The 20408-nt window shown below is 34.9% G+C and overlaps 1 long non-coding RNA gene across 7 annotated transcripts in view; it reads right to left on the reverse strand.

The window, feature by feature from the left end:
- LOC141522010 (uncharacterized) overlaps window positions 1–20408 on the reverse strand; it is a 354724-nt gene that overhangs the window by 223949 nt on the left and 110367 nt on the right. The gene's annotated exons all lie outside the window — the stretch shown is intronic.

The raw sequence follows: 20408 nt of genomic DNA on the forward strand, positions 1-20408 counted from the left end.
TTTAAACTGAATTTTGAAGGAAGTTAAATATTCTAGTCATTTCTAGACCTTGTGAGTAATCTGAAGATGAATTATACTGTCCTGTCTTCAAGAAACTTATAGTCTAGTTCTAGTAAGGTAAGCACACAATATAATAAAGTAGTATGCCAGTCAGCCAGGAAATATTTATGAAGCACTCATTTTGTTTCAGGTACTATGATAAATACTTGGGATACAAAAAAAGTCAAAAACACATTCTTTTTCCTTAAGGAACTCACATTATATTGAGAGAGACAGTATACAAACATCTATGTATACATAATACATTAAGAAATAAAAAGTATTTAAAGGGGAATGAATGTATTAGCATTAAGAATAGACTTCTTAAAGAAAGTGGGATTTTAACTGTGTTTTAAAAGAAGCCAGGAAAATAAAGAGGCAGAGATGAGGACAGAGAACTCCCAAGAATGGAAAATAGTCACTAAAAAAATGTAATCAAGAGAGGGAGGATTTTATGTAAAGAATAGTAAGGAAACCAGTGTTACTTAACCATAAAATATGTTGAAGGAAGTAATATGTAAGAAGAATATAAAGATAGATAGAGGGCAGCATTTGAAGGGCTTTCTAAGTCAAACAGGATTTTTAATTAATCCTAGAGGATATAGAGGGCTTTCAGGGGTGGGGAACCTCTGGCCCACCAGTCATATTGGTGAGCCATTGTCAAGGCAATGGAAGTTGCAGGTGGGACTCAAAATTCAATAAATCTAGTATCTTTTAGAGGTGAGTTGATTGTTTGACCAAAATCATCCTCAAATGATACTATAAATATCAAAGTGGTCCTTGACAGAAAAACAGGTCCCCCCTACTGCTGCAAAATATATTAAATGGGTGAGAAGGAGAGAAGAACAATAATAAAACCTGTACTTTTGGAAGTTCACTTTGTTAGTCAAGTCCAAAATGGACTACAATGGGAAAATTTTTCCATCAACAAGTCAAGTCAGAGGCAATAGACTAGACTTGAACTGGTAAAGGTTTGTACCAGGGTCAGTATTAGAGGAGAGAATGAAGTCTGTATGAGAGAAGTTGCAAAGATAGAATCAACAGGACTTGGTGACAGATTATATGGAAGGCATGAGAAAGTATGGGGTCAAGAATGCCACCTAGATTGAAACTCTTGGTGACTGAAAGGATGGTGATATGACAATAGGAGACTTTAGGAAGAGGGGGAAAGATATTATGTTCAGTTTTCAGAATGTCTCAGACTACTAGTATGTTGAGTAGAGAGGTTAAAAATGAGAGAATGAACATTAAGAGAGGTTAGGGCTGGATAAATAGGTCTAAGAATTGTCTGCATAACTGAATGGTGAAAACGGAACCAAAGGAAGCTAAGAAGATCACCGAGCAAAGAATATGAAGGAAAAAGAAAAGAGGGCCCAGGACAGAACTTTGGGAGACATCCATAACTATGGACCATGCTCTAGATGAAGATCTAGAAAAGGCTATTAAGAAGAAATGGTCAGATAGGTAGAAGGAGAAAAGAAAGAAGTAATATTGAAATAAGGTAAACGGAAGAGAGTAGGAGAAAAATCAAAGACAAAAAGATGTTTGATAGGGTCAAAGTTTGCAGAGAAGTCTAGAAGGATAATGATTGAGACAAGGCCCTTACATTTGTCATTTAAGAAATCATTGGAAAGTTTGAGAAGAGAGCGATTTCAGTTGATTGATAAGATTGGAAACCAAAGTGTTGAGAGTTAAAATGAGAGTGAGGAGAAAAGAGTCAACAAACATAGGCAAATATTTTCAAGAAGTTTAGCGAGGATGGTTTAGAGAGGACAGTAGTCAACCACAACAGGAAAATCAGGAAATGTATCATGTGGAAGATAGTGTCTAAACTGAGTCTGGAATGAGTAGGGGATTGATCATAAGAGGTTGAGGTGAGAAATCCAGGAATGGAGCATAGTCAGAACAAAGCTATAAAGATGGTAGACTTGAAGTATGGGAGAGACTTGTACAGATTTGGGGGAAGGCTCTTTGCTATAAATACAAAATCTACCTTGGCCTTATCCCAGAAAATATTAGTTATTTCTTTATCAATTCCCTTAACACTTTCTGCCAACTTCATTAAAAACATTGTGTTTCCATACCTTGCACTAGCTCTCCATGAGGACTTCAGCAAGTAAGTAGAAAGCAATTTCCATTTCTCCTAAGACAGATAGGGACAAATGATAGAGTTGATTTTCCCTCTTATTAGGACCCATGACCCTCTTCAAGAATTAAGGATGAATAACAACCATGATTAGAAATACTCGTCCCATTTTTTAGGTATTTAAATATTTTATTTTGATGAAGTGAGAGGTTCTTTAATACTCTCCATTCTCTTCTAAATCAGTGATATCAAATAAGACAAGAACATCTACTTTCCTTTAGATTGAGGGTTATAAACAGCAAACACTTATTAAATACCTACTGGGAATAAAAAGAAAGTCAAAAACACAATCCATGTCCTCAAGGAACCAATGTCTATTGGAGAGGAAAACATACAAATATCAATGTAATATGCAAAATAATATCGAGTCGATAGAAATTAATCTCAGAGAGAAGGTATCAAAAATGGAAGAATTTGGAAAAGTGGATACTTTAATTTTCTTAGTCTTGGATCAAATTGTGTAAACTCAGATGTCCTTTTAAGACTGAGGTTTCCAGAATCATAGAATTAGTAGCTGAAGGACCCTTAAAGATCATCTATTCCAGTTTTCTTGATTTACAGATGAAGAAACTGAGGTGATGGACCCGAAGCAATAAGAGTAAAAGGAAACAGGATTTTAGCCCTGATTTTTTACTCCAAATCCAATATTCTTTATACTGAATAATTCTGACCACCTTGAAGCCTCTCATATAGGTTCAAGGTCTGTGAAAATTATTCTGTGAGAATTATTTACCCCTGCCTATACCATTAAACAAATGCTCTGTTTCATTCTTCTACTCCATGAATGTCATCTTAGATTAAGGAGAGACATTCATTGTGGTCAGGTTCATCAGGACATGTTATAAGCCAAATGGTGATGGGATCAGCATCTCCACTGTTAAGAAAAGTTAGATGGGAGGAGTAACTTAGAAGGGCTTCACAGAGAGTATTTCAGACCAACCCATGGAGAAAAGAAAAACATGAAGTGGACAACTTGGATTACGTGTCTCACTTTATCATAGAAAAGTTGTTTGATATAATTCAGAGGAAGAAATGGAACACAGGCAATTATTCAATGCTCCATCATATTCTTGAAAAAAATAATCTATGGAACTGAAGCAAGGTGAAGTGAGGAGAACAAGGAGATCATTGTACACAGTAATAGTAATATCATAATTATGATCAACTGTGAAAAACATAGTCACTGATCAATGCAATGATCCAAGACAATTTGTAAGGACTCATGAAAATTGCCATCCACCTTCAAAGAGAGAACTGATGAAATCTGAATGCAAGTTGAAATACAATTTTCTGGCTTTCTTAATTTTTATTGGTTTTTTTGACATGGTTAATAGGGAAATATGTTTTGCATGAATTCACATGAATAATGGGTATCATATTGCTTTGCCTTCTCAGTAAATGGGGGAGGGGTTGTAGAAAGGGAGAAAATTTGGAACTCAAAACTTTTATGTTTAAAAATAAATAATAAATTAATGAAGACTTCTTTGTTCTTTCTCATTTTCCTTTACCTTTTTAAGAAGAAAAAAGTAGTTTTGCATGACTATAGATATATATATATGTTGAAGGGAGGAAAGAAGAGAATTTAAAAACGAACATTAAAACTGTATTTACAAGTAATTACTGAAAAATAAAATGCTAAAAAACATTTTTAAAAAAGTAAAAAGGTAATAAACAATCTGAATGAGGGTTCAGCTCACACTATCTAAATCCATCTGGCCCAGAGGTGATACACCTTTCAAGGGGACTGTTTTGACAGACAGTGTGGGTGAGTGCCCCTCATGCCCACATTCAGCTGCACATACTGCAATAAGAAGGGCTGCCCTTGGTTTAAAAAAACCACAAGTAGCCACCTAAACAAGGGTACAATGTGAGTGGGCTCAGACTACCTGATCACAAAGGAAAACTCCTTCAAGTGAAAAGCAAGCAGTCTAATTTCTATTATTCCACTAAGCAGCAGCAAGGGGTTTTGATCTTCCCTGTGTTCATTTCTCAGCCAGCCCTCTTCTTTTGTGTGACCCTTTTCAATGAGGTACTGTGGAGTTTTTATTATTGTTATTATTATTATTGTTATTTTCTTCCAACCAGAAAATGTAGTGTTATTCTGTAAATGTTTTCGTGCTGTCATACTTTCAGACTATTTTCTTCCTTGTTTTTTAGGTCCCCGAATCTGCCTTTGGTCACACTATTTGCTCCTCTATGGTCACCTCAGAGAAGATTAACCCTTTCATTAAAAAATCCTGGCCCGGGTCAAACTACCCCCTGACTGGGGACTCTTACATCCCTTTGATCTCCCAGCTATGGAGAAATTATTAGCAAATTCTAAGCCTTCCCATGTGATTTGTTTTTGTAAATTTGTAGAAATTATTCCTAATCCTATTACGTGGCCTAGGGCAGAGCTGCATTAAATATAGGAGACTTTTTGTTATATGGCAGATGGATAATGAAGGAATGCTGAATGCAGCTCCATTCCAAGGTATGGGAATCTGGACACTTCATCAGCATTCACTTAATCCTCTGCCATGGCCGACGCCTTTGATGAATGCTCTCATTTATGACCACTGATGCCACTCACTTAATTTCAGAGAAGAAAAATAATACCTAGCTGTTAATGTGAATATTTGAGTTTATGGCTGTACAATGAATAATTGTGACATTATCAAAGGAACATCTCCTTATACATTATTCAGTTGTATAGACCGCATTAACCAGAGATAGGAAACTTGCAATTTTGTATCTTCCATCTTCTTTGGAACGGAGACACCATGCAGACAAAAGTCAGTGTCTCAACCCAAATTCTACCTGACAATGCGTATCAGCCCTCACTATATTTTGCTCATTGTGGTGCCAATCTCCTATCTTACCAATGACATTTTTTCAAAGAAAGAGGGGATTTCCTAGAGACTCGACCCCATGCAACTTCCATAGCTTATTATTGAATAGGAAAATGTAGTCCTGCTTTTTGCTTTCATACCATGGCCGTGTAGGATGTCTTGAAGTTTAAACCGAAAATTAAGACAGCAGGCACACACCTTTGCTGCTTATACTTTAAAGAAAAACTGAGATACCCTCTGCTATTCATTTTCAATGTCTGTTTTTTTACTTAGAAGGAAGGTGATAACCTTTGGAAGCAATCCCTGATTCCTTTAGATCTTTGCTGGGCTTATTGGGGCATAGATTCATACTGCTAGGGATATTAATATAGGACCATTTATTTTTATATCACATTATAGAGATAGATGGAAATAGAAACAGAGCAAGATACATGATAGACATCAATGCAGATACAGGTGCCCATAATGATATAGAGATAGACATCGAGGTGGAGACAGAAATAGAGATATATGAGTAGAAGTGTAGAAGCAGACATCAATAGTATAGATACAGATAATTTAGGCAATAGATTGCCTCTTTTATGTGTCATGGACCTCTTTCTTATTTTGTTGAAATCTAGAAACTCTCAGAATAATGTATTTAAATGCATAAACCAAAATACATAGATTTTTAAGGGCAGCCAAATGCTAAAGAAAAGGAATTTTTCCCATCTAAGTTCATAGACTCATTGAAATCTATCCATGACTCTTAATCTGTGACTCCTAGGTCCAGAACTCTTGATCTAGACCTAGGCCTAGCCAAAAACATAAATACAAATAGGGGTGTGTGTTGTATGTGTTTGTTCATAGGAAAACATAGTTCTGCTTTTTACGTAACTATGTAAGATGTCTTGAAATTTAGACAGAAAAATTAAGGTAATAGACACAGACATGGGTATACAGAGAGAGATTCCATATGGATATATAGATAGATAAATACCCCTACATATTTATATGCACACTCATATAAATATATGTTTATATTTTCTCATCTTCACACATAGAGATAAAGGTATAGACATGATAGAGATAAAGATAGGATTGGTAAAGACTATATATAGACATTGCTGTGCTTTGTAATTATTTAAGCCTTTATTTCTATGGAGTTGCTGATATATTGGGAAGATTTAATTGTGAAAACATCCAATAGCCCTAACTTTTAACCTACTATACAATTGGAATATTGAAACATATTAGGAATATGTAATTTTGAAACACTGGAGCATTTTGTGAAAACGTTTGTTTTTACATAGAGCACAGATTTCTTTTCCCCCCTCCCTTCAGCATAGTCACCTGGTCCAGGAATGACATCTTTAGACTTTTGATGATATTTGGTCATTTCTATTTGATATCAATATTACTAGGTGAACAGGTCATAGGGTCAAAGCAGATGCTCTAGTCCCTTATCACATCAGTTGATATTCACTAATGGAAAAATAGCTCAAATAGTTCTGTGATGCTTTGGAAGCATTCAAAAATTAAAACAGTATGTGTCTTTTTTCCAGTTTTATAAAACCTTAAGCTAAAGATTTAAAGACATTTTTCATATCTTGTTCATTTTTGGCCAGCAGTACATTTACTGGCACAAACTATGAATGGAACAATTGTAAAACAGAGGCATTTTAGTCCATTCATAGATTTCATTCTAGAAGCATGACTTTGGCAATCACAAAGAGCTCTTGGTTAAGAGCTGGTACAAACATAGAGACTTCAGCTTCTTCATATGGTCCTGTCATGATGTTGTATCTATTGGAGAGTTATACTGCATGAACAGCAGCACCCCTGGCTTCCTGTATATCTTCTCAATGCTGATTGGTTTATATGTCAGGATACCAAAATATGAGCACCATGAAACAGATCTTTTGTTTTTGTTTTTGCAAACAAAATTTCATGGTTAAGACGCCTCTCAAGATTGATATTGATGCTTCTGGGGATTAGGTCTGGGTCTGGCAATCACAATCAAATGGGAACCAATTCTCAGTGCTGAAGCCTTTGAAAAGTCACTCAGTTCTGTATTACAGGTTACTTTGTAAATGCCTTCAACTCACTGTTGACCATTTTCTGCTATCTTTAACAAGTAATGCATCTCTAAAAATGATGTCAGTTGCCAAGGCACCCAGCGTTTCCCAGAAGACATTCTGGACTCTGTTGACAGTGATGGTACCCTTCCACAGAAAAATGAATAAGAGGGAGAAAAATAGTTTGTAGGATCTTAGATGCAATGGCATATTGAATATACTGTGGATTGATAAGTACCCCACTCTCTTTTGCCAGCTTGTCAAAGAAAGCATCATCAGTGTCATTGATGAATACCCTTGATCTTTTAACTATGGAGGATGAGAAGGTAACTATTCTTTATGGCAATCCACTGGACAAAGATATAGTTCTTTGAATGAAAAAAAAAACAATTTCAATCACGCAGAACCTCCTACTCAAAGGCAGACCATAACACACCTAAGCAATAGGGACCAGAGGACCCTGTCCATGTCTTACTTCCTTAAAAACAGACTTTACCATGCAAATAATTCAATGTTAACTTATATTCTGAAAACAAAACAGTTTTTCAAAACAGACACATTTTTTTCTTTCCAGAAATGACAATTAAAAAAGGATATGGAACCCATTTTTAATGCCATGGATAGAGACAGGCAGACAGAGAATGACAGACAAACAGAAAAAGCCACTAAGACCCAAGTCTCCTGCCTGCTTTTAGGAGAATTTAACACAATAAAGTGAAGCCAAGCCTCTTCAGAAGAAATATTCTTATCATATAGGACTTGAAAGAAGAAAACAGCATTAAAAGCATGCTATTACTGAAGCTGCAATGCCGAAATCAGAGGAAATCTGCCAAAGTATAAAGTTTAAGGAAAAGTAAGACTTTTAGACAGCTCAGAACTCCTCCCAGCTCTCTAGTACATGGTAGCTTTGGTATTATTTTGGGCCCTGGAATCATTGAAAAGGCAGTTTTCTGAATGCCACTTATGGTTTTATGATTGCAGGACAGATCCTTCAGACCTTCAGACCCACAGATTGAAACATCCTACTTCAAAGTCTGACATGCCCAGTGGCACCTTCTTTTTTGCCATGCTCATCCTAGGCAAGTGGTTGAGAAGCTCACCGTCTATATCATGTGCGATAAATTATACTTTGCTGAAATGTTGCTTCACTAAAATATGCTAAGAAAGCTGTGAACAATATTTACAAATAGTTCAGATGTCACAACAAAACACCCACCACTTGTGCATTCTTACATTTTGCTATAATAAGCAGAGTAATAAAGGATATCGCTCTTAAAGATTAGCAAAGTATTCCTTACAGGAATGTAATTGGGAGAAATTCTTTTAAATTTATAGATAAATCTTTTCTCCCCACCACCACCCCCAAAGAGAAGATTCCTCACTCTTAGCTGTCAAGCCAGCAGCCACAATTGCATTTGTTTCCAACATCTCATCCAACTACATGTCGTTATCACCTCTTTTTTATTTGGTTTATTGTTAATTTCCTGACAAGGTAGAAAACAAAAGAATTTGTAGGTATATGTGTCATTTTATACTACTGAATATATATGTGTATATATGTTTGAAGTTACTACAAATTAGTAAATGCCATACTTATACATGAGAGAAGAAAAGAATTACCATACCCTTTCACCCAAGGACATCAGAATACTATTTGTTCCTTGTGGAGTTGTTGGAAGGGAGGGTGGGCATTATCATCACCCTAAGCCAGAAGAGAAAACTGAGGTGCAGAAAGGTCAAATGACTTGCATAAGGTCACTGAGTTAATTAGCAGCAGAGTCTATATAGGAGCCCAGTTTGACTACCTCCCCAACTTCACTTCTTTCTAAATCCAGTTGTGGGGTCATGCAATCGTGGTTTTAGACCCTGAAAATGCCATGTAAAGCAATCTAGTCTAACCCCTCTCATTTTACAGTTGAAGAAACAGCTGCTCGTTTAAGTTAAGTGACTAGTTCAGGGTTACACAGAGAAGAAACAGAAGTGGAATTCAAATTCAAATCCCTAGTGGAAGAACTTTCAAAAGTTAAAGACATTATACAAGTGTAAAATGACAGAGGTAGAGTTGTTGGTAGGAATAATAAAAACAATTACCAGTTATATAATTTGCATTTAATATTCATTGAAGGTGAAAAATAGTTCTGATTTATGCATTTATTATCAGTGCCAGGTACTCCCAATGAGGAAACTCCCTCTCTCAAGTTAGAATTGTATCTCTTCTGTAACTTACAAACCAGAAAATTATTTGGAGGGCACTGGGAAGCTGATTTGTCACACAGGTAGCACATGTCAGAGTTAGAACCCAGACTTCTCGACTCCAAAAGACTGATTTTCTATTCAATAAGCCATACCAGACTGAATCCTAAAAGATTGAAGCTTCTTAAAGGAATGGATGGTTTTATTTTTTCTTCTTTGTATCCCTGGCACTAAGTCCAGTTCCTAGAATACAGTAGGCACTTAATATTTATTGATTTATTCCTTTCCTGTAAAAAAAATTCAATGGCACAAGCTAAAATGTGGAAAAAATAAAGTATGTATAATATTTTCCTTTTATTTTTTAAACAGCTATTTAAAGATGGTTTTGTTTGTGAACTTTAGAAGAGGTCTCGCATTATGGTAATTCATAAGGGACACCAAAGCAAAATAAATTTTTGCAAAGAAAACTGCTTTTTAAATCTAATTATTTTTAGCAGAGATCAATATTAGTTTTGAACATTTAGGGTTTCCTGAGTTTCATTTGTCCTTGTGATCACTACTTGCTTCCATTAGTACAAGTTTAGCTATGCTGTAGATTTGAATATCTCTAAGCAGTTCTAAGAAAGAAAATTCTTCGATATCTGGTTAACCAGTGTGTATCTTTTTACCATCCAAGTCTAAGAACTTTCTCTTACAAAATCTGTTTTACTTTAATTCAGAGCAGTCCTACAATTAGGGTAATTTTTCACTCCCCACTTCTTCCAAAGTGCCAACAGATGATTGCCCTCAGTTTACAATGCTCATTGATACAAGACAGAAGTGGCAGACAGAACTAAAATGCTTTGCATACCAGTGGTGTTGTGGGCATCACAATTGCAGGAAACAGGATCTGGCAAAAACTAAACTTGTTTATCCATCATCAAAAACACTTCTCAACTCTATGTACATTTTTATTGCACATGAACGCCAACCTAAATGTGTAGACACCACAGAAAGAGGGACTAAACATGCTGCTTTTCTCTCTGCCAAATTCTGATCTGTAGGGAATAGTTAAGCTTGCCTTCTGCAAATTCAGATGCTGAAGTCTTTATCTCTATGACCTAGGCAATTGTTATACCTGTTTCAGAAAGACTCACTACCAAGCAATTTCTGTTTGGTTTTGTTTCTTAAAATAAATAAACTGAAACTGGGGGTCCATGCAAAGTCAGATCAGTGTCTAGAGATGCCTTCAGAAGGACCCTTGAGCGAGCTAACAAACATATGTGCAAATCTTTACAAAAAATCACTTGAAACAAATAAACTGTTCTGTGCAAAGTTGACACATAAGACTATTACCCAGGAATATAACCAGACAGAGGCAGAGCCAACCTCTTTACTCTGACTTTCTAGCCAGGGAGAGAAGTTCAATTCAAAAGTAACTAAGAAGCCAGTGCTGCTGCTGCTGTTTTTTTCAGCATAGAATCAATGGGAAGTTGCAGATTACTAGAGTGTGATCAGCAAGGGGTAGGAAAAAAAAATCTTGCATTGGGGAATTTTTAAAATGCAATAAATGCTACAGATTAAAAAGAAGCTAGGGTGTTTTGAACTCTGGCCATTTCATTTTTACTCTTTTAAACTTATGATTATTTTACTAATTATTTCACACTCAGATCGTGATTGCTAGAGGTATGGATGGTAGAGCCCTAGATGTTATCCCACACCCCCGGCGCTGCAGGAATAGAGAATTTCCACCTTGATTTCCTGTATCCAGTGATTTTTTTTTTGTCTTTTGCATATACTATTTCACCTTTTCCCTTCCTCATCGACCTCAGAGGTCCAGTCCAAGTGAATATCTGCTAGGGGTCTTCCTAAATGCCTATTTAAGGAAAGGGTTACTAGAACACTTACTCCAGATAAGAGTCATAAAGAAAGATTCAAGCCCCCAGATGTCTTTCTTCTTGCCTCAAACAAAGCAGATGTCTTAGATTTTGCAAGCCTGTGTGTAATCTATTTTGGCTCTGCAATTAAGAAACTATATATTTACCATGTCTTTGGGATATTTTGTTCCTGATGTTTTAAGGGGCATATTTTTTTTGGCTCCATATAAATCAAACCTTAACATTTAAAACTTACCAAATAACTAAATAATGTTCCTTCATGTGAAATTAAAATGAAATATTGAAGGAAAATCTTTTTCTGCTTTGAAAATCAGTTCCTCAGAATGCAGGTACTGCACGATCATTAAGCATGATCTCCTTAATTAAGAGAAATCCTGCTTGCTCTAGTGAAGTCATCACAGAATATTTTCATTTTCCAGTCTTTTCACAAACAGATGGAGTCTCTCTGGAGTGAGTGCTGGCAATGTGGGTTAATATGCCAGAAGCTATATTCTGAATGGATTCTGAACGCCTGCATCAAGGTATAAAAACATAAACAATGTACCTACAAGAAAAATCTTTAGGTCACCTGGGAATTGTTAAAAATGTAAATAGGTGAGTACTGTAATTAACATTAAGACTATTGCTATCCAAACAGTTACATTCATGAAGTGTGCAATATTCATAATATGTGAATATCATTGAATTAATTCAAATAATTAAGTAATTAGTTCCCCCCAATCTATTCAAAATATGCTTAGCTTACCTAAAAATGAATTTTCCAGTGGCACTTTATTGCCTCAAATTATAGTAGCAGCTAAATCACAACTATTCTAAAATATTATAAAATTTTTAGAACATTTGCAATGGAAAACTTTTTAAAAGATACTGAAAATCCCTATACCAACTTACTACATTGGAATCAATCATTATGAATAATTATATATGATATTTTATATTTAAATTAGATGACTCTTTCTGTTCTCTTTGCCAGGTTACACATTGGTATGATTTCCTTATTCTTTCACTTTAAAGACTACAGTATTATCATCATAAACCAAATACCACATAGGACAGTGGAAGTATATAGTATAAACCTAGAGGGAGGTAGATAAAAGAATACTTCTTGCCTACACTGAATTCCTTTCATTTGGGGGGCTTAAGTCATCTTCTTTGTATTTATTGAATTGTCCCCTTTTTCTAAGTTAATTCCAACATACTTTCTCATTTGCATAAAAGCACTATGAAATACACTTGGGAAATAAGCTTAATAAATGATGACGTTAGTTCATGTTTTCAAGAAAATTTCAAAGAAATCTTTAAAAAAAAGACTTTTCTAAGGCTAAAGTTCCTGTTATCAAGTTTAAGTTTTAGAAAAGTTATGCTCTTCATGTGTCAAAAATATGGTTCTACAATCATTTGGAAATAAACATTCTATTTAGAAAAACTTAAAATCTCCAAAACCCACACTTTCTAAATTCAAAAGTTAACATTGGGGTTTTTTTTCAATGTTTTTTTCCTCTACCTTTAATTTATGGCAAAAGTTCAAAATCAAAAAGGACTTAAGTTTGTTTCTTTATCAGCTAATTGAACTTGTCTTTAAAAAATAATTTTTAGGTAAGAAAACCACTAATTTCAAGGGACCATAGTTTTAGAACTGGAAGGGTCCTTAGAGGTTATTCAGTCTAACCTCCTCATTTTACAAATGAGGAAACTGAGGGGGCAGAAAGGTTAAGTGACTTGACACAATATGAAATAGTCTGCAACGCACAGTAGTCCATCAGTCTTTGTATAACTTACTGGGTTTTTTTTCCTTCTTCTGTCCAGGGAAGGTCCAGACAGGTTAGTGAGAGCTTAAGCACTAGTAGGATTGTGCTTTACAAGACTGCAAACCTGATTTCTCCTCCCGGTGTTCTGAGAAATCAAAGGCGATTTAGAGTACAATAAAGAATAAAAATGGGATCAATTGTAAGAAGTATTTCTGTGAAGTCTGAACAAAGTGGAAATCTGAATTGCAGCCCCAAGTATTTAAATAAGCTCTTAGAAAAGGAGTGCTGGGAACCATTATTTTGCATGATCTCTCGTGAATAATAGAAATGCTCTCTATCAGGTATTTTTACTTAAATGGCATAAATGTTTGAAAAAGATGGTGTTCATCCATTGTAACCTTTCAGCCACTAGTGTTGGTATTGTTATAACTTCATCTTTAAAAAAGAGAGACTGAATTGACACTAAAAAGAAGATGCAAACTTATCCAGGAATGTAGATTAAAACCTATATTTTGTGCCTCTATCACTTGATAGTATATCATTTCTCCTTTAAGGACACCATCACAGATTTTCAGCATTCTTAAATGTAGAATGCCTGTCATATATAAACAGCATTATTGCACTCTTTTACATTAATGTCATCTTCACTCTGAATGGTATCTGTTGAGATGACTCACCGAAGTTTTTAAAGAAATTAAATGTGTTTAACATATTTGGACTGCCAATGGCTTATTTTTTATTAAATCTTGAGTTTTATTTTTCCAAAGATTTTTTGTATGATTTAAGGAACACATTAAGAAACTTTAACAACAATGACTTGCTCTCATTTAAATAAAATCTAGTGTTGCATAAAAGAACTGAATTTTGGTGCTATCTGTATTCATTAGCAAGGATCCAATCTAAGAATCCTGGAGAGGGAAAAGTTTTTATGTTCAGTTTATAAATATGTTCAGTTTGTGGATTAAGTTCTAATTATAACACTAGAACTTGATTTCCAAAAACTTAGTTGCCTTTTGCTCAGCATGGTATGCAATACTGTGATAAGATCTATGTGTTCAAATCTTACCTCTTTTGGTAGTTCACCACATGACGTAAGACAAGTTCTCTTAACTTGTCTTAGCCTTCTTGTCTGATAAAATGGAAGGGCTTTAACAAGATGTTCCCTATGGTCCCTTCCAGTTCTAATATTAGATTGTTTCACTTGTATTTGTTGTTCAATGAAGGAATAAATTACAAAGGGTAAACTGAGGCTTTGTTCAGAGGATTTCATTACATAGTGGATCTTCAGGAAGTGTTTCCCTAAAGCAAGCATCTCTCAACTAGGGCACAACAATATTTAAAGAAGGAATTTTTTTTGGTATAAGCTTGCAATTTCATCAAAGAATTCCATGGGGTAGAAACTCTATTCAAATGCAGATTGGAAATGTGCCTGTAACTTTTAATCTTAAGAGAATTATGAAAGTAATGGTGGGAATAAACTGAGGGTAAGCTATGAGAAGTTAAAGCATTTGGTTGTGAGTATATTTTAAAAGAAAGGCTTGAAATGAAGTTTTTCTGATTCCAAAGCTGATCCACTGCAGCATACTGTTTCACTTTTAAAGACTGAAAAATAAATACAAAATTCAGTGACCTAGAAAAGTAGGAAATTTTTTTAAAAAATTAAGCTTGTATCTTGTAAAAGCATTTAAGCAATGTGAATGAGTCATTTAGCCATCTTTTTTCTTTAAAAAAATGTTTTAATTCATTTTAAAAAAGAAATCTGCCTAAAATTATTCTGCTGAATTTCTCATGATTGGTCATGCAGATAAGATGTGCCCCGTTTCCTTAACAAACAAAAGATAGATCTTTTTAAATCAATGTGTTTTGGTTATATATATATATATATATATATATATATATATATATATATATATATATATATAAGCAGCCTCTCTCAATTAGATGTTAACGGGCATTTCTGTTTGAAGACCATATTTCTGATATAAGGGACAAGAAGTATAATTTAATTCAATGTAACAAACATTTATTAAGCCCTTATTACATGCAAGTCACTGTGCTAGTAATTCAATGGGAGTATTGAGATGAGGTAACAAAAATCTTGTGCCTATAAAAGCACCTAAAATCTCACAACAAAAATGATCTTCCTCTCCTACCATTTTCAGAGGTTTAATTTTTTTTAATGTAGTTTTGTAGTCCTAAAATTCCAGTCACTGCTTCCCATATGTTATTGTAATCATTTCAGGGCTTTATTATAAAGGGGTGTGGAAGGAGGAGATTAGATTGCTCTCCTCTCCTATTAAGTAATTGTCTAATTCCCAGTCCCTTATCCCCATGCCCGCTGTATAAGAGATAGGAAAGCTGAGAATATAGGAGATCTCACCCCCATTTAAGCCAAGACCATTGTTACCACGAGTGTAAAATGACCTAATCTTGCTTGTGCTCTTTCTACTCCTCCTTTCTAATTCTCGAAGAGGTTCCCAGAAACCATGTACTGTTGCCTGGTATTCTCTAGAAAACAAAGGTACCTTTTAAGCTTTAAAAAAAGATACACACACAAATGATAAAGGTTTAAAAATCATTATGGCTAAAGAGGAGAGGAAAGGATTCTTCCTCCAACCTGATAAAATTGTTCAAAGTTCTCGGAAAAGTATTAAATGCTTTCTGCATGTCAGTCCCTTAAAGATTGTTCATCAGGCTTTCAACTTTGCCTTATTTATATATGAAATACTATGTCAATACTGAAATTTATTAAAGATCATTAGAGATTTAGTAAGAATAAATAAATTCAAATCTTGTAACTGCACATCATAGTTCTTTTTAAGGTTGCTTATTGCAATGACCCTAAAGCAAAGCACTAGATTTTAATGAAAGGCTGTAATGTTAACATTCACTCTAAATTCTAAATCTCTCATTTACTGAAAAAAGAATATATATATATGTAAAAAGTATACATATATATGCATAGGTGTATATGATATAAATGTGTATATGTATATATATATGTGTGTGCATGTATGTACATATATATATATGTTGACTTCTATTCTCCTCCATCCTTCCTTAATTCAAAACCCCCAAAATATGTATTCTAGTGTCATTTTCATGTGCAAGGACCTCCTTCAACCATACTTTTAATTGTATTTTGGAAAACTTTGACCATCACAAAATCAGACTATACTAAGGCGGAAAAGAAGGATTGTATCCAAATGAAACCTTTATTTTGGAGATCTTAATGCATCATTTTTCAGAGGTTTTGTCAGGCACATTGCTTACTCAGATAATGGGCATGCCTTTCCAGTGAGGTATTTTTTTTTTTGAAATGCGATCCTGGGTCATTTTGTGTTAAAACTGACTTATTCCACACATAGGATGAGTAATACCCGATAAAGTACTGTCATTAAAGACCCTTCTTTTCTTTTTTTTTTAGGGAAAAAAAGGCAAATAAGGTAGGGGGAGGGAAGAACACTTCAAACAGTGTTACTGGATTCTTTGTTGAACCAGGTGGGACATTTATATGAATAGAAGCTCTTCAGCCCTGGACTATTTGCCACAGCACACCTGGCCTATGTTTGGAAAAGAAAGTCTCTCTTGTTTGGCTACAGGGAAAGCTACAAAGAGCCAAGACAACCTTAATTTATCCATTAAGAGTGTAGGCCCATATTTAAGAGTCATCAGCAATAAAGAAAAATACACTGGATCATTTCAAGTGCATGCTAATCATTTAATGTAATAAATGGAGCAACCCTAATTATCTCCTGAGGAAATGATTTCACACTAAAACAATGGAAATGAAGAGGTTACTTCAGGAGCATAATACACAGCTGAAAATTACTCATGTGAGTCTAGAGGAGATTTCACTTGCATTTGGAAGAAAGAAAATGGGGGAGTTGATTTACACACACACACACACACACACACACACACACACACACACACACACTGCCCACCCAGTTTTTTCTTAATTTCATGGAATACATTGGAAATGATATTCAGGATGTTTTGTAACAACCCTGCAATCTTGATATTTTCCAGCATTAAGCCGAGCTGACACCAGAAACAAGATCAGTGTCCATCATAACTGTTTGGACTAGCACCTTGGTAGGAAGGGTCTCTGAATAAAAATGCAACAAAAAGAAAAAATGAGTCTATAGCTTACCTGCATTCCTCACTAATACCACCACGGACATCCCACCCAGTGTGCTGTCTCCATTAGCTCTCGGCTAAGAAAAACTTAGTCAATTAAATATTTAAAACTGTTTAAATGCTCCATGGTCAAAATAGGAATAAAAAAAATCTCATATATCTAGTTTTATTTTAAAATTAAAAAAAATGGAGAAATTTGATATATGTTCTCTCCAATTATTGAGTGGGAAAAGTTTCAATAAATGACTGGTAGGAGGATGAGAAGAAAGAGTATGAATTTCTGTCCATTCCCTTAAAAAGAACAGATTTCACCATAAGTTTAAAATGTTTTGCTAAAATTATGTACTTTTTTCCTTAAGCTTCTTTTGGGGAAGCACATAAAATCAGCACCACTCTCTTAGGTGTTTGAAAAACATATCCACATTAAATAGACTACATACAGTGATTTGGCATGCAATCCCTTAACACTAGACAGCAAAATGATCACGACTTCTTTTTTCCATCTTTTCCTTAAATGACTACAAAGCTAAAATTAAAAGACAGCTCACAGTGGACTGAATACTCTTCACCCCCACCCCCCTTGCTTTCAGGAATGGATAGTGTATTAGAAGAAGCCTCTTTCTTATAAGTGACATCCAGAGACATTAGAAAAAAAGATTTCTTATTAAGTCCCACATATAACATAGAGCATTCTAAGTATGCATTTATCATCATTAATATTGCAAATGCTGTTAAATATACAATGGTATTTCAGTTTAAAGGGTTATTCAAAAACTAGCTATCGTAGAAGGAATCAACTAGTTGTTAAGATTAAAATCAGTAAATATATTAGCAAGCATAAAATAAATGTCTACCTTAGAAAATAAACCAATTCAACACAGTTTAATGTTCTAGTTCCTGTTAAAAAAAAAAGAGGAGGGCACAAATGGGCAGGGGGGGACTAATTTGAGTAGTAGCTTTGCATTTATTTAAAAATTGACATCTTTATTTCAGAAAATGGAGATTGCTTTTGTTTTTTTTAACCTTAATATCCCTATTCCTCCCATATGAGAAAACAATTGTCATCAGATATGAAATTAATTGGAATCAACTGTACCCGTCTTTATAGAAATATGCCTAAGTGTCTGTCATTCAGGGCTGGCTTACCATAATATTCTCTATGGAATAGTTGACCACAGGATTCTCATTCACAAACAGCCAGGTTAAACAGTTAAATGCTAGCAAATCCTGCATAGCCCTGTGGGAAATTTCACTTTAATCCCGAACTTATAAGAGGACAATCAAAGCCCAAAGCCCGGGTAACAAATCTGATCCTCTCTTGCAATCTGCGCCCTCATGGGAAGGAGAGAGATGCTCCCTGTACAAGCCTGAGATGGATAAATACCTAAATGATGAGATAGATGGGGAATGCAGAAGAAGCGTCTGGCGTCAGCCATTCGCTTCCAATTCCATATTACATTGTGAGAGGCAATTCTTGTGCAGCTCAGGAGCAGCCAGTCCTGATTACTAGAAGTTGAAGTGTGGCTTAAGGAATGATTAATGACAGTGTCAGGAGAAAACAAAGCACAATGAGAGTTATCTCTAATCCACCTGCTTGCAGATGCTATAGTAAGGGAATGAAAACGGCCCCAGCGAGCCCTGATGATAAAAAAATCAAACTAGAAAGGTGCAAAGCTGTAGATATGTATTAATCTGATATATAAAAACTAGGTCTTAGCTTGAATAAAGCATTAGGCATGAATGGAACCCCATAGGTGATAGATATTAGGCCATAGTGGACTTCACATTGTCTGTATTTTTTAAATCAAACAGAACTGTTCCCTTCAGTATTGCCTTTGACATTAATAGGTTGGTATTTGAAAAGTCACAGTTCACTAGATGAGCAGGCTTGTGAGTGCAAGCTCATTAAACAAACCCCCTTTTCTTGTTTTTCCCTCTTTAAAAAAAAATAATAAAATGACACCATACCACCACCTTGTGGCTGTTTTGGGGAAGCACACATGGCCCCAGAGAGACACCAAGATTCAATCACTACATATTCCCAACCATATAAATCTAGAGGAAACATAATTATAAGATCGATGTTGTACTTTATACACCAGCATATTGATGAGCCATTTTCACCTAAGACAACACATTATAGATGCGATCATTGGAATTTCATAACATCCTTTTTGGAGAGATGTTATGGAAGGGCCAAGCTGGTCATTCTAGTTACATCTATTCTAGGATACAGCCTACAAGTATTGCAGTATCAGAAACCAGGGAATATATAGACACTCACCCCAGTAGATTCAGTGACAGATTTGTGGCCACCTGTTCACCTGTAACTACCAACTACCTTGGCTCTTCACAAAGAAATGGATCTCTGTATTTCAGTATAACTAACATACAGCCTCTTTCCAAGCATTAGTCTATGGAAGTAAACATGTGGGTAAATGTGGAAAGGGCTGAAGGGAAATTTAACACTGGACAATGTGATAAAACATGTATAAACAATCTCCAAATGAAATCTCAGAAATCTAGATTTCCCCTTTCTAGATTATAAAATCTCCAAGGAAAGAAGGTATGAACAACTGATCTTTGAATTTTCCTGCAAGGTTCCATGATACAGATACAACCTGGTAGTAATAACTACACAGTACTAATTACTACATAGTGTTCATTTAATTGATAGCTTTAAATTGAATAGAACTAGATCCACAAATAAATTTGAATATATCTTAATCAAAGAAAAATAGTTCAGTCATTTCCCCTAAAATAGAGAATATAGAAGCATCTTTTCGGTTCTGAGTGGTCATGTTCAAATGCTTTTGTTGTTGTGCTTCTCATTAGCCTTTTGATATTAAATTAATTTTATGGGTACAAAAGCATTCGGCATTTCCCCTTATGATAGTCACTCTACTTAGAAAGACAGAGAGGAAAGTAATGATGGATGAATCATTGGTCGACATAACCTCTGGAGACCAACTTATCCCATGATTTGGGGCAATAGCTTTTTCCTTTTGTCCACATAGCCAAAAGCTTAATGCATTTTCCTTCCCTTCATCTAACTAGCAACAAGTTAAATGTTAATTCATATTTCATACAAGTTTTTTAATATTGAGAATCTAATGAAGATTTAGCACTCCATTTTTTTTAACAAGGCTGACATTACTGTTGAAAGAAAGCAAATACATTATTTTAATTAATATCAATTCATAAGTGTTCCTGATTTATATATTAAACAAAGAGAATCTTGTCATAGACTACAATTGATTCTGTATTCACCCATCATTTACTCAGAACCCCCACCCTTTTTTTTCCTTCTTCCATGGGAAACACATGATGGAAGCTGCCATGTAGAATGGTATGTCTCTCACACACGGTTAATA

The sequence above is a fragment of the Macrotis lagotis genome, chromosome 4 (assembly GCF_037893015.1).
Source record: "Macrotis lagotis isolate mMagLag1 chromosome 4, bilby.v1.9.chrom.fasta, whole genome shotgun sequence".
NCBI classification, from domain to species: Eukaryota; Metazoa; Chordata; class Mammalia; order Peramelemorphia; family Peramelidae; genus Macrotis; species Macrotis lagotis.